General features: G+C 48.5%; 1 long non-coding RNA gene across 5 annotated transcripts in view; it reads left to right on the plus strand.

Moving 5' to 3' along the window:
* The window catches only part of LOC112662738 (uncharacterized), a 49,335-nt gene that overhangs the window by 19,178 nt on the left and 19,154 nt on the right, over window positions 1-11,003 (plus strand). For 3 of the 5 annotated variants that reach the window (XR_007408093.1, XR_007408092.1, XR_004811835.2), the window contains exon 2: window positions 9,959-10,122. The exons of 1 other annotated variant lie outside the window; for it this stretch is intronic. This is a non-coding gene — a long non-coding RNA (uncharacterized LOC112662738). Of the gene's footprint in view, window positions 1-9,958; window positions 10,133-11,003 lie in introns of all 5 variants that reach the window. One more of the 5 variants, XR_007408094.1, reaches the window with a different exon arrangement.

Genomic DNA, 11,003 nt, shown 5'->3' on the forward strand with positions numbered 1-11,003 from the left:
CTCAGGGCTCTCTTGGCTTATGCTTCTTAGGCTCCCTACTGCCCTGCTGAATGCTGCCTCCCCCACCTCTGGCCCTGAAGGAGGGATGCCCCAAGCCTCAGCATATGTCACCACAAGCCAGCTTGGGGCCTGCCTGGTGACCCTCGTCCAGTCGCTTCTCTTGCCCCACCCGATGGGACATCATCCAGCTTTTTTTTTCTCAACATCTTTCAACTTGGACTCTGTTCCACTTAGAGAAGAATCACTCAGCTAATAATTTATGCTTTGGGGCCACGTGCAAGACACTGTGTGGAGCACTAGGACCTCCCAGCTGCCTCCTGCTCCCTGACCCCACTGCCAGCTATGCCTACTGTATCTTCTGCACCTGGTTTTTGCTGTTCTATGAGCTTCCACCACAGCAGACCCCTCCCTTCCCCCCACCTCACCAAAGGCCTCATATGCTCTGAAACCTGTGCTAAGGTCATTAGGCAGGGCTCTCCAGGGTCCTCTGCACACAAAGCAAAGGATACTGTTGGCGTGGCAAACTGGGGTAAATGGAGGAACAGCTAAAAGCCTAGGAAGAGCTAGCTGGGAGGCACAGACACCTCCGGCTTGGCTCCCAGGGCCACAGGGATGGATGAGTTTCTGCTCACCGGGAACGCATTGAGTTGAGAAGCTCTCCTCTAAGCCCTGGCAATAAAAATAATAACCCTGTTTTTTTTTTAATTTTTATTTATTTATGATAGTCACACACACACAGAGAGAGAGAGAGGCAGAGACACAGGCAGAGGGAAAAGCAGGCCCCATGCACCGGGAGCCTGACGTGGGATTCAATCCCGGGTCTCCAGGATCGAGCCCTGGGCTAAAGGCAGGTGCTAAACTGCTGCGCCACCCAGGGGTCCCAATAACTCTGTTTTATCGAGTGATTCAAATGCGGCAGGTGGTATGGTAGGCATTTATATTGCCTCTGATCATCTAAGGTAGGTCATCATTAACCCCATTTTACAGATGAGGACCCAGGCTCAGAGACTCTCAGCAGCTTGCTCGCGCTGAGCCTATGATGTGCTTAAAGTCGGGGTCCTGGGATGAACCCTATGGCATTCTTTGTCTCCCTCTGAAGGGGCCAGTCTTGCAATGAAAGAGGGCTCTGGGAGAGCAAAGCTGCGTCTGATTCGTCTCTGCACCCGCACTCTGCCTGGCATACTGCGGGTGTTCCATGGCCCCTCTCCTCCAGGTGCTTCTGGGAAGCCCAAGGTTCCCTAGGGGCAGCTCTATTTGATCCCAAAGTAGTAAACACAAATACCTTCCCCAAGGCGGAGCAGACCCCTTACCTGGCGGGCATGTTTGGGAAGAGGGGCTGACCTGCCACCAAGTGGCTTGGTGGCTGTGGCCCTATAGCAGTGGGGTGTTTCCAGGTCAGAGGCTGTGGGAGTCCCTATCTCTTTGTTCCTCCTCAGCGAGGCACCTCCATACACTAATGTCCCTGATCATGGCCTCGAAGAATCTTTCCCACTGTAGGTACTGAGAAATCTTAGGTATCTCTATCTGTAAAGATGATCCTGTCTTCATACCCAACTCCTCATGGCAACCCATGGCAATCCTTGAGAGAGGGAGAGGCTCAGGGAATTGAGAAGCGGGTCCTGTTAACACCCTCCTGCCTCTGTTCTATTGCATTTAACAGTGTGAGGAAAATGTCACCCTAGGAATTGCTAAGCTGGTCCCATCTCTCCATGTATGGATGGTGAAGCCAAGGCCAGAAGAGAGGAACTCTGTCGTGCAGGGTCACGCAGGGAGAAGAGGCAGAAATACCTTGACTCCCCAGCCGGTGCTCTTCCCACAGATCCGTTGCTTAGTATCAACTCCGTTACCAAGGTGCTGCCACCCAGTTTGGGGTTCTGGAGTTTGCTGATTTTTCTCAGCTGCTTCTCGGTTGGGGGACTCTGCACCTCACCTCTGGGCAGTGGGCACTGGCAGGTAAGGGTACCCCATGGGTCCCTGTTGGCCCTTGCGACCTGGCAAAATGGCAGTTTGTGCTCACGTGGCCCACACTCCCTCTGTTCCCCTGGTCTGGAAGCCTGGTGGGAGGACACTTGCCTCTATTTTGAGGACTGTGGTTGTTATGAGCCCATTAGTGGCTCAGACTTTCCATCCAGTAGAGGGCTGTGCTCTTTGGCCAAGCCAAGAGCCTGGCTGTTCCTCAGCCTGACAGGACCAGTAGGGTTAACTGGGAGCCGCTCTCCCCTTTGTCGTCACCATTTCTCCCAGAGCGAAGGAGCAAGCTTTCTGCCATCTACATATTTTCAGCGGAGTTATATTTTGCATAAAGTAAACTTAGCAAACAGAGAACACAGTGAGAATATATTTGGCTTTGAAGCGTCAGTGTTCTGACAGGCATTTCCTATTAGCTATCTCTGAGCCGACCAGCCGGGCTGGGTTTTGCTTAAGTGGCATAATTCTCCTGCAGTGGAGACAGCTCATTCATTAGTCATTCCAAAAGCCAAATACAAAATATCCTTCTCTAAGCCAACTCCACCAACCAGCTCTGCAGCCGGGGTGGAACAATGAAACTATGCTGCTTACCGGGCCTGGCAAAGGTCAGCCCGAGAGCCACCTGTCTGCCTGGCTTTGGAGGACGGCTCTGGCTGGAGTTCTTCATTCCCTTTGGAACAGGAAGGACACATCTTCCTTCTGGTTGGCCCAGGCCTGGGGAGCCTTTCAAAGGGTGGGCTCCAACCCATTTCACTACTGAGTCATTTGCAACAGCTCGAAGCTCTGATTGAACCCTTTTGTTTATTTATTTTTTTTCTTCTAGGTCCTAGAAGCTAAAGGTACCGGTTCTTAAAGGAAGCAAAAGAATGTGTCCCTACCTGCTTGGGTCTCTCAGCTGAACTGAGCCCTTCCTTGATTGGCATCTCACGTGTTACTGCTTTTAATCCCTGTGCAGTGAGGGCTGGTGTTCCCATTTTACAGATGAGGAAACATGAGCTCAGAGAAGTGAAATGATTGGTCAAAGGTCACACAGCAAGGGTTCAATCCTGTCAGGCTCCACAATGAATCCTCAGTCATCATTTGGGATGATTATCTGAGTTTAAAGTGAAAATGTACATCAGGGTGAGGGTCTTCTCTTGACTTTGAAAGAACTAAGCCTGGTATGGTATCCAGGCACCCAGGGTAGGGGTGCTCTAAAAAGCCAAGCAGGGAAGGCATGTTGCTCTGAAAGGAAGATTGAAGGTTGACAACACCCTGGGGTGGGAGTTGGGGGTGAGTAGTTTTGATGGGGGCAGAGCTTGGTTTGAGGTAGGCCAAGAGCTGGGACCGGAAGAGAGACAGGAAAGGAGGTTTGGGGGTGCCATGGCCCAGCTGGGGATTCCACACATGCCCCACTGCATGGGCCATCTGACCAAGCCTGACCAAGCCAAACGCCAAGGGGTAAAGACTCCACTAACATCCAGTAACTGAAGGAACACCAGAGGGGTACTGAGAATGCTGTTGTGCAGAAGTGAAGAAAGAACAGGAGGTTGGTGTCAGACTCCCCGGAGCACCTAATTAGCACTCCAGGTGGACAAACACACTCACAGGTGCCCAGGCCAGCGTGGAGAGTTGAGAGAGGCAGGCCAAAGCAGAGAATATATATATATACATAAGCTAGGAATGAGAATCTCAAGGTCTTTCCAATGCAGACCTTCAAAGCTAAAACTCTTGAGTGGTGCCCTCCTTAGCCTGGCATTAAGACCTTCCTCAGGCTGGCCTCAACTCACCTCTTTAGTATCATTTCCCATCCTCCCCTCCACCCTTCCACTTTCTGTCTCCTCTAACCCTTACTATTTGTTTTTTTCCAAACATACATAGCACTTTACAGCTCTTCCACATGCTATTTTCTCTGCATGGGTGTCATCTCTTTCATCCATACCCCCACCTGGCAAACTCCTACTCACCCTTCAAAACCCTGCCTAAATGTACCCAGAAGCCTCCTCCACCTTTCTGGGATAACTTTTGTCTGTGTTCCTGACCCCTTGTCTACAACTTTAGTAAACTATTGATTCTAGCCCACTGTCAGAGACCCTGTCCAGTGATCTCCCTGGATTCCCAGGACCCAGTGGAGAGCTGGTATTTGAAAATTACTCAGTCATTTGATAAAGCAGTGCAGCCCGAATGGCTATAATTTGAAAACATGTGCCACAGGATCACTGTGCGTCAGACCTGGAAGAAAATATGCAGTTGATCCAAGTGAACCATTTCTCTGATGTTCGAACCCCTCATCTGTGTTCCTAGTTTGTTGTAATGTACACAAACCACCTAATCTAGTAACTGGCATATATTAGATGCTCAATGAATGGTAGCTGTTGTTGTTTTTCAGGAACTCAAAATGGACCTAGGAGGGTCCATAGAATACAGGCTCTGGAGTCAGGGCTACAGCTCTGTGTCTAAGACCCCAAATACTTTGGACAAGTCATTTCAGCCTTTTGAGACTTCAGTTTGCTCACATAAAAAATGAGATATATAACAAGGGGCACCTAGGCGCTCAGTCGTTTGAATATCCAACTTTTGGTTTCTGCTCAGGTCATGATCTTAGGGTCAAGGGACTGAGTTCTGAGTCGGGTTCCAATAGGGAGTCTGCTTGAGATTCTTTCTCCCTCCCCCTCTGCTCCACCCTCTGCTGATGCATGCATGCTGGGGAGATGTGTGTGTGTGTATGCACATGCGCATGCACTCTCTCACATAAAGAAAAAATGTGTTTTTAAGATTTTTATTTATTCATGAGACACACAGAGAGAGGTAGAGAATAGGCAAAGGGAGAAGTAGGCTCCTAGGGGAGCATGATGTGGGACTTGATCCCAGGACCCCGGGATCACAACCTGAGCTGAAGACAGACTCTAAACCACTGAGCCACTCAGGTGTCCCTCAAATAAATAAAATCTTAAAAAAAAAAAAAAAAGAGTGAGAGATATAACTAGATGGCCTATAACTGGGTGCCTTTCAAATTTAAAACAAAAACAAAAACCAAAGCAAACATCACCAATAGATCTTAGGGATTCCAGTTCTGGTCTTCCTGGTGTGATCTCAGATCAGAAACCAGGGAACCAATCCTGACCTTCATGGCTTCCTGGGGGTGTGCTCTTCCCTCAGGCAGTGCCAATCCTTAGGGAGACAGAAACTGCTCCTTGTCCAACTCCTGGCCAGTCATACCTTCTTTAACATTCTGGTGAGGGAGGGAGGCAGTCTGTCATGGAGCTTGTGGCAAAATCCCTCTTTCTCCCCCAAACACAGGCTATGATTAGCTGTGTCCTCACCACGAAACTGCAGGGGTGTGTGCGGGCGAGTCACAGATGTTCAGTTCACATTTATAGAGTGCTTGCAAGGTGGGGGGTGCTTCGTGGCTGTCAGAAGCACCCCAGTTCCCTTTCCCAAGCCCAGCAGTTGTTGAGACTTTAAGACCCAGGTATATGGGTTACAGCTTTTAAGAACCCTCCTCTGATGACCACTAGCTTCTAGGCAGCTCCTTAGGCCAGACCTCTGCCATTCAGAGCAGGTCCCCTGGAGGTGGGCAGGGACTTACCCCCATTCATATCACGTCCCCACCCCATCCAGGAGGGCTGTCACAGGGTCAGGCCCAGGCTCTCTCTCTTGATCCCTTCTCTCCCTGTCTCTGCCACCCCGGGGGCTGCTGCAGAGGAATCAGGTGATCTCTCGAGGAGTGGTTGGTTTGAACCTTGCAACTTTTGGGGGCCCCTGTTCCTACCACCCCTTCACACCTCAGGCTCATTTTTGTGACTGCTGATGTCAAGCAGGGCTGCAGCCAGTGACGCAGGAGTCCTTGCACCTCTGGGCTTTGTCCTTTATTACCGAAGGTCACCCCCACGCTCCCTTTCCATCCTGAGATGGAGGACCTTGAGCTGCCAGCAGGAGCTGGGAAAGAAGTGGAGGCCTCTTAGGTGGAGGCATCCTGGCAAGCAGGCAAGTCCCAACAGGCAGACCAGGGCTGCAGCGTGCAGACAATGAATCACCCGGGTCCCCGCTGCTTACTGGACAGAGCCCGAATAATGACAATAATAATAGAGATCCAGGGTGCTGTTATTAACTCCCACCTCTCCTCCCAGGATGGTATCTCCTCCATCCATCTGACAACCCTCAGGGCCAGGGAGGGGCTAAGGGCAGAGATTTTGTGGCCCTGTCTCAAACAGGGGGAAGCTGAAGCCAGAGTTATTCTCCACTGAACCTAGGTAGTCCTGAGAAAAAGATACTGCCTCCTACTGTCAGCCCAACGTCAGGAGAGTCCTGTGGGCTCATGATTAGTGGTCCTCCACACTAGCCAAGCTCTCTAGGCTCAGAGAGGGAAAGAACCTCCCCCCTCCCTTTTAGTTCTGCGGTCTATCCTCTAACCCTTACTTACATCTCTACAGGGTAGGGATGATTATCCCCATTTTAAGGATGAGGTATCAGAAGTTCAGAGAGGTTGGATAATCCTCCCATGGTCACACAGCAAAAGAGTGGCAGAGTCAGGATTTGAACCCAGGTTGGTTTGACTGTGCCTTCCCAGCCTCCTGTGCAGCTATGCCATCCACGGTCAATAATCCCAGGGTTTCCAAGGCTGGCTTCGTAGGCCTTTGGGCCTGGCCTTTCTCCATTGCCTTCCCCTCCTGGACTCACTCTATCTCAAGATTAGGGCTCTTCCCAGGGATCCCTGGAGGCCAGCTTTCATTTTCATCTTTGAGCAGTTGTGGAAAAGTCAAGACTCAACACTTTAATTTTGGGGTCTTGGTAATTATCTGGTATCCACCACCCACTCAACTCTACCACTACTTATTATAATAACAACAATAATAATTTAGAGAAGCAGTGATGATGCTCACAGCATTCACAGATCCCCCTTAGGAGGCCGGACACACATAAATATAGCCCCACCCTTTTGAAATTTCAGACTGGTCCTAGATTGGGAGTCAGGGCTATTGGATTCTGGCCTCAGTTCTGGCAAGTTTAGCCGCAGATCATATGGCCGCGTGAGCCCCTAACTCCCTCTGTGCCTTCGTTTTCCTCCCAATAAAATGGGGTTAATAATTTTGCAAGATGATGTGCTTTTAAGCTTCTTGAAAGAATGTCGTAGTAAGTTTTTTTTTGTTTTGTTTTGTTTTTTGTTTTGTTTTTTAAGCATCACCACCCCATATTTGCCATCAGAGGACCCAAGGAGTCTGAGGCCTCCAGGAGGCGTGATCTTCCCGCTCCGATCTCTCCCCGCTCTGGCTGCCCACCCCGTGGGAAGGGTGCTGGGTCAGGGCTGGGTCGGGGCTGGGGGGCAGGGGCTGATCCCCTGGCTGCAGTGGGAGTCTCGCTTTTCCAGCCCTCATCCTCAACAGCTGCCTCTGCCAAGGCCCCGGAGCTAGAAAAAGCAAGGCCGTTGCCTGAGCGCAATAAATGGTTTTATTAGTCCTTTTATTAATGATGGTTGGTATTTGTCGAGAAGCTGGGACAATAGTTATTCCAGTAAGAGGATATTAAGCTCCCGCGGACAGACCCTGTATATCTAACGCGCTCTGGCCCCCGCCGTCCCCAGGCACTGCTTTATTACAATGCAGCACAGCCCTGGCCTCCTAGCAACTCCAAGGGAGAGAGGGGTGGGGGAGGTAGGGATAAGCTGGCCTCGTTAAACACACAGGCCTTTTCAGAGGTTACCATAAGCCAATGGCAGGAAGCTTTTCCTCCCCCCGCCCCCCCTCAGCTTAGCGAGACTGTGATTTTTTTTTTTTTTTTTTGCCACCTCTGGGCTCTTGGCTATTTTACAGCCAGAGCTGCTAGTGATGAGTCCGTAAAGGAGGAGGACATCCTTGAACCATTTGTTAAATTTGAGTCCATTCCTCTTCTTTGTTTTCAGACATTTTGCATTACTTTTTTAAAAAAATAACACACACACACATAGTAACTACTATATGCTGGCAGTGTTCTGAGTGCTTTTAAAATACAACTTTATTCACTCCTCATAATGTCCCTAGGAGGCAGGTATCCCTATTTCACTGATGAGGAAACTGAGGCCCAGAGAAGTTAAGTGACATGCCTAAGGTCGCACAGCTAATAAGTAACAGAGCCATGTTTGAACCCATAGGCAGTTGTCTCCAGAGTCTGCAGTTTTTATCTGAAATTTTAAAACTGAGTCTGAAAAGAGCTGGGAAACATTTCTGAAATTCATCAGCTTTATTGCATTAAGCAAGGGAATTAGGTATTTTCCTGTAGGCGATAGTATAATAAGTTATAACAGCAATCCCCAGAATCAGAATAGCTGTGAATTGAAAAGATCTGATCTTCTACTCTGGTGAGTACAACTCTCTGCAGCATCCCTCATCCACAATCCTCCAGCTTTTTGCCGTAGTATCTCCAGTAATGGGGAATCATTGATTCATCTGGCAGAGACCATTCTAGCTTTGGACAATCGTCACAGTTGAGAGAAAGTTCTTCCTCAGCTGGGCTGAAATTTAGCTCCCTGGAACTTATTCTCATGGACCTACTTTTGTCCTCTAGAGTTAAGGGCAGGGAAGCTTTATTTCTTGTGTATGGGTTAGGCTTTAAAGCACTTGAAAACAGCTTTCATATCCCCTTCAATCTTTTTCCTCTTTGGGGTTAAAATTCCTTAGTTCTTTCATGATCCTGGTTTGTTATAATTTCCAGATTCTTTATTTTCCTGTTTCTAATCCTCTGATGCATGAGAGTTTGTCAGTGTCCATCCTGGAGTCGTATCAAAAGGAAACAGTACACATCAGATGTGGTCCAGCAGAGCCTAGTAGAACAGGGTCATCACCTGTGCTTTATATTTCCATGATGCAGCCTAAAGTGGCTTTAGGTTTTTTGAGAGTCACATTGTGCCCTTGACACCTATTGAGCATGCAATCAACTTGTAGCTCTGTTAGTTCTGTCTTCCAAATTCTGAAATTATACATCTATGTTGTTTTTTTGAACCCAAGAGTGGGACTTTACATTGACCACTGGTAAGTGTCATCTTTTGAATTCAGTTCTTTGGTCCAACCTATCATGGTTGACTTGGAACCTTACTCTTTTACCCTATTTAGTGGTTCTATTTTGTATCATCTGAAATTCTGACAAATATGTTATGTGGGTTCCCATTCAGGTTATCATTATTATTATTATTATTATTTTTTAAGCCGAGTAGGAGATTTTCCCAAGATTGGGTCTACAGAGAAAAATGAGGCAAAGCTGGAGTGACGTCAAAGGGATGTTTTCTATTTGGGTCAACATGAGTGACCAGCACTGTGCACTTTCTGGGGAGGTGAGTGGGGTAACCAGGTAAAGACTCATATAGCATCACTTCTGCGTCAGAGCCTGTGACCCATGAGGAGGCAGGAAGGCAAATATTGATAGCTTGGTTCGTAGATCTGATTGTTTCCTACATGTATAACCCCTGCTGACAGTACTGAGAGTTGAAATGGAGGATGTTATGAAGTGGAAGCAAGGCCCTTTGTGAGGAGACAGACAAAATTCCCAAACCAGAAAAAGCCAGGTGATGGCTGTAAGCATTAAGACCTCCAGAAGTTAAAAAAGAAAAAAAAAAAAAAAAAAAAAAAAAAAAAAAAGACCTTCTTGGAGCAAAGACAGAGCTAGAAAAAAAAAAAAAAAAGGAAAGAGAGAGTGCACACTTTAGCAATGCTGCATGGACTTTGAATACATTTTTCTCAGCTCAAAAGCCATTCTCTTCTGTCATTCCTTGGAGGTCACACCTAAAAGCCAAGAGAATCAGGCTGAGGCCACATCATTGGGGTTCACAGCAGGGGCTCCCTGCTTATGCCAAAGGGTGTTGGAAATCAATTTAATGTTTCAATCTCGCTGCCAGCAGCCCTTTAAAGAACTCAGCCCACTCATGCCATACACCACAGGAGTATATTTTTAACTCTCTTCCTAATATTCACCCAAACTGTTCTCCTAACCCATTGTGACCCACTCTTTTTATGTTCTAACTCCCACCCTTTCTTCCCCACAGGCCACCTCCCCAACCCCCATTAGGAGTCTGAAATGCTGTGGTGTCCTGGACACCTGAGTTGGATGTAGGGACTGAAGCGGATTTTGGTGCTTAGGGAGTAATTGTTGTTGGCTGAGGTTATGGGATTTCTAAGACAGTCATGAAGCAGAAATGGAATCAGGCTGGTAAGTCCAGGTAAGATGAGCCTGGAAGGCTAAACTGGGAGAGAGCTGGAGACCACGTGGGAGCCAATGTCTAGGGCAGAACAGAACTGTGGACACTGAACTGAAGTAGGCAGGGTTTTTATGTGGCTCCTGTGGCCCAGGCAGAGGCAAGCTTCTTGGGGTTAAGGCCCAGGCTAGGGGAGGACTTCCCTATCTCTGCCACTCCTTGCTATATACACTGTGCCCTCATGCCCACCTCAGTCTTTCTTGGCTCCAATAATGCACCAAGACTCTGTCTTAGTCTGTTTGAGCTGCTATAACAAAAACACCATAAACTGGGTGGCTTAAGCAATAGTTATTTCTCACCATTCTGGAGGCTGGAAAATTCTAAATCAAAGCACCAGCTGATTCAGTGTCTGGTGAGGTCCTGTTTTCTAGCTCCTAGATGGCTATCTTCTTCCTGTGGCCTCATGCGGCAGAAGGGGGCGAGAGAGCTCTCGCTGGGCCCCTTTTCTAAGGGCACTAATCTCATTCATGAATGCTCCATCCTCATGACCCAGTCACCTTCCAAGGGCCCCATCTCCTGATACCACCACACTGGAGATTAGATTTCAATCTATGAATGGGGGGAGGGGCACAGAATTTAGTCCATAAGGGATTTTATTTATTTATTTGAGAGAGAGCACAAGTTGGGGTGGGGTAGGGAGGGGGAAGTGGGGGAGGCAGAAGCAGACTCCCTGCTGAGCAGGTATCCTGACACAGGCCTCAATTCCAGGACCCTGGGATCATGATCTGAGCCGAAGGCAGACACTTAACTGGCTGAGCCACCCAGACACCCCAAACTTAGTCCATAATAGACCTCTTGGTCAGTTTGCTGAACTTGACGTGCATGGCACATTCTC

Source organism: Canis lupus, chromosome 34, assembly GCF_003254725.2.
Source record: "Canis lupus dingo isolate Sandy chromosome 34, ASM325472v2, whole genome shotgun sequence".
Taxonomy (NCBI): domain Eukaryota; kingdom Metazoa; phylum Chordata; class Mammalia; order Carnivora; family Canidae; genus Canis; species Canis lupus.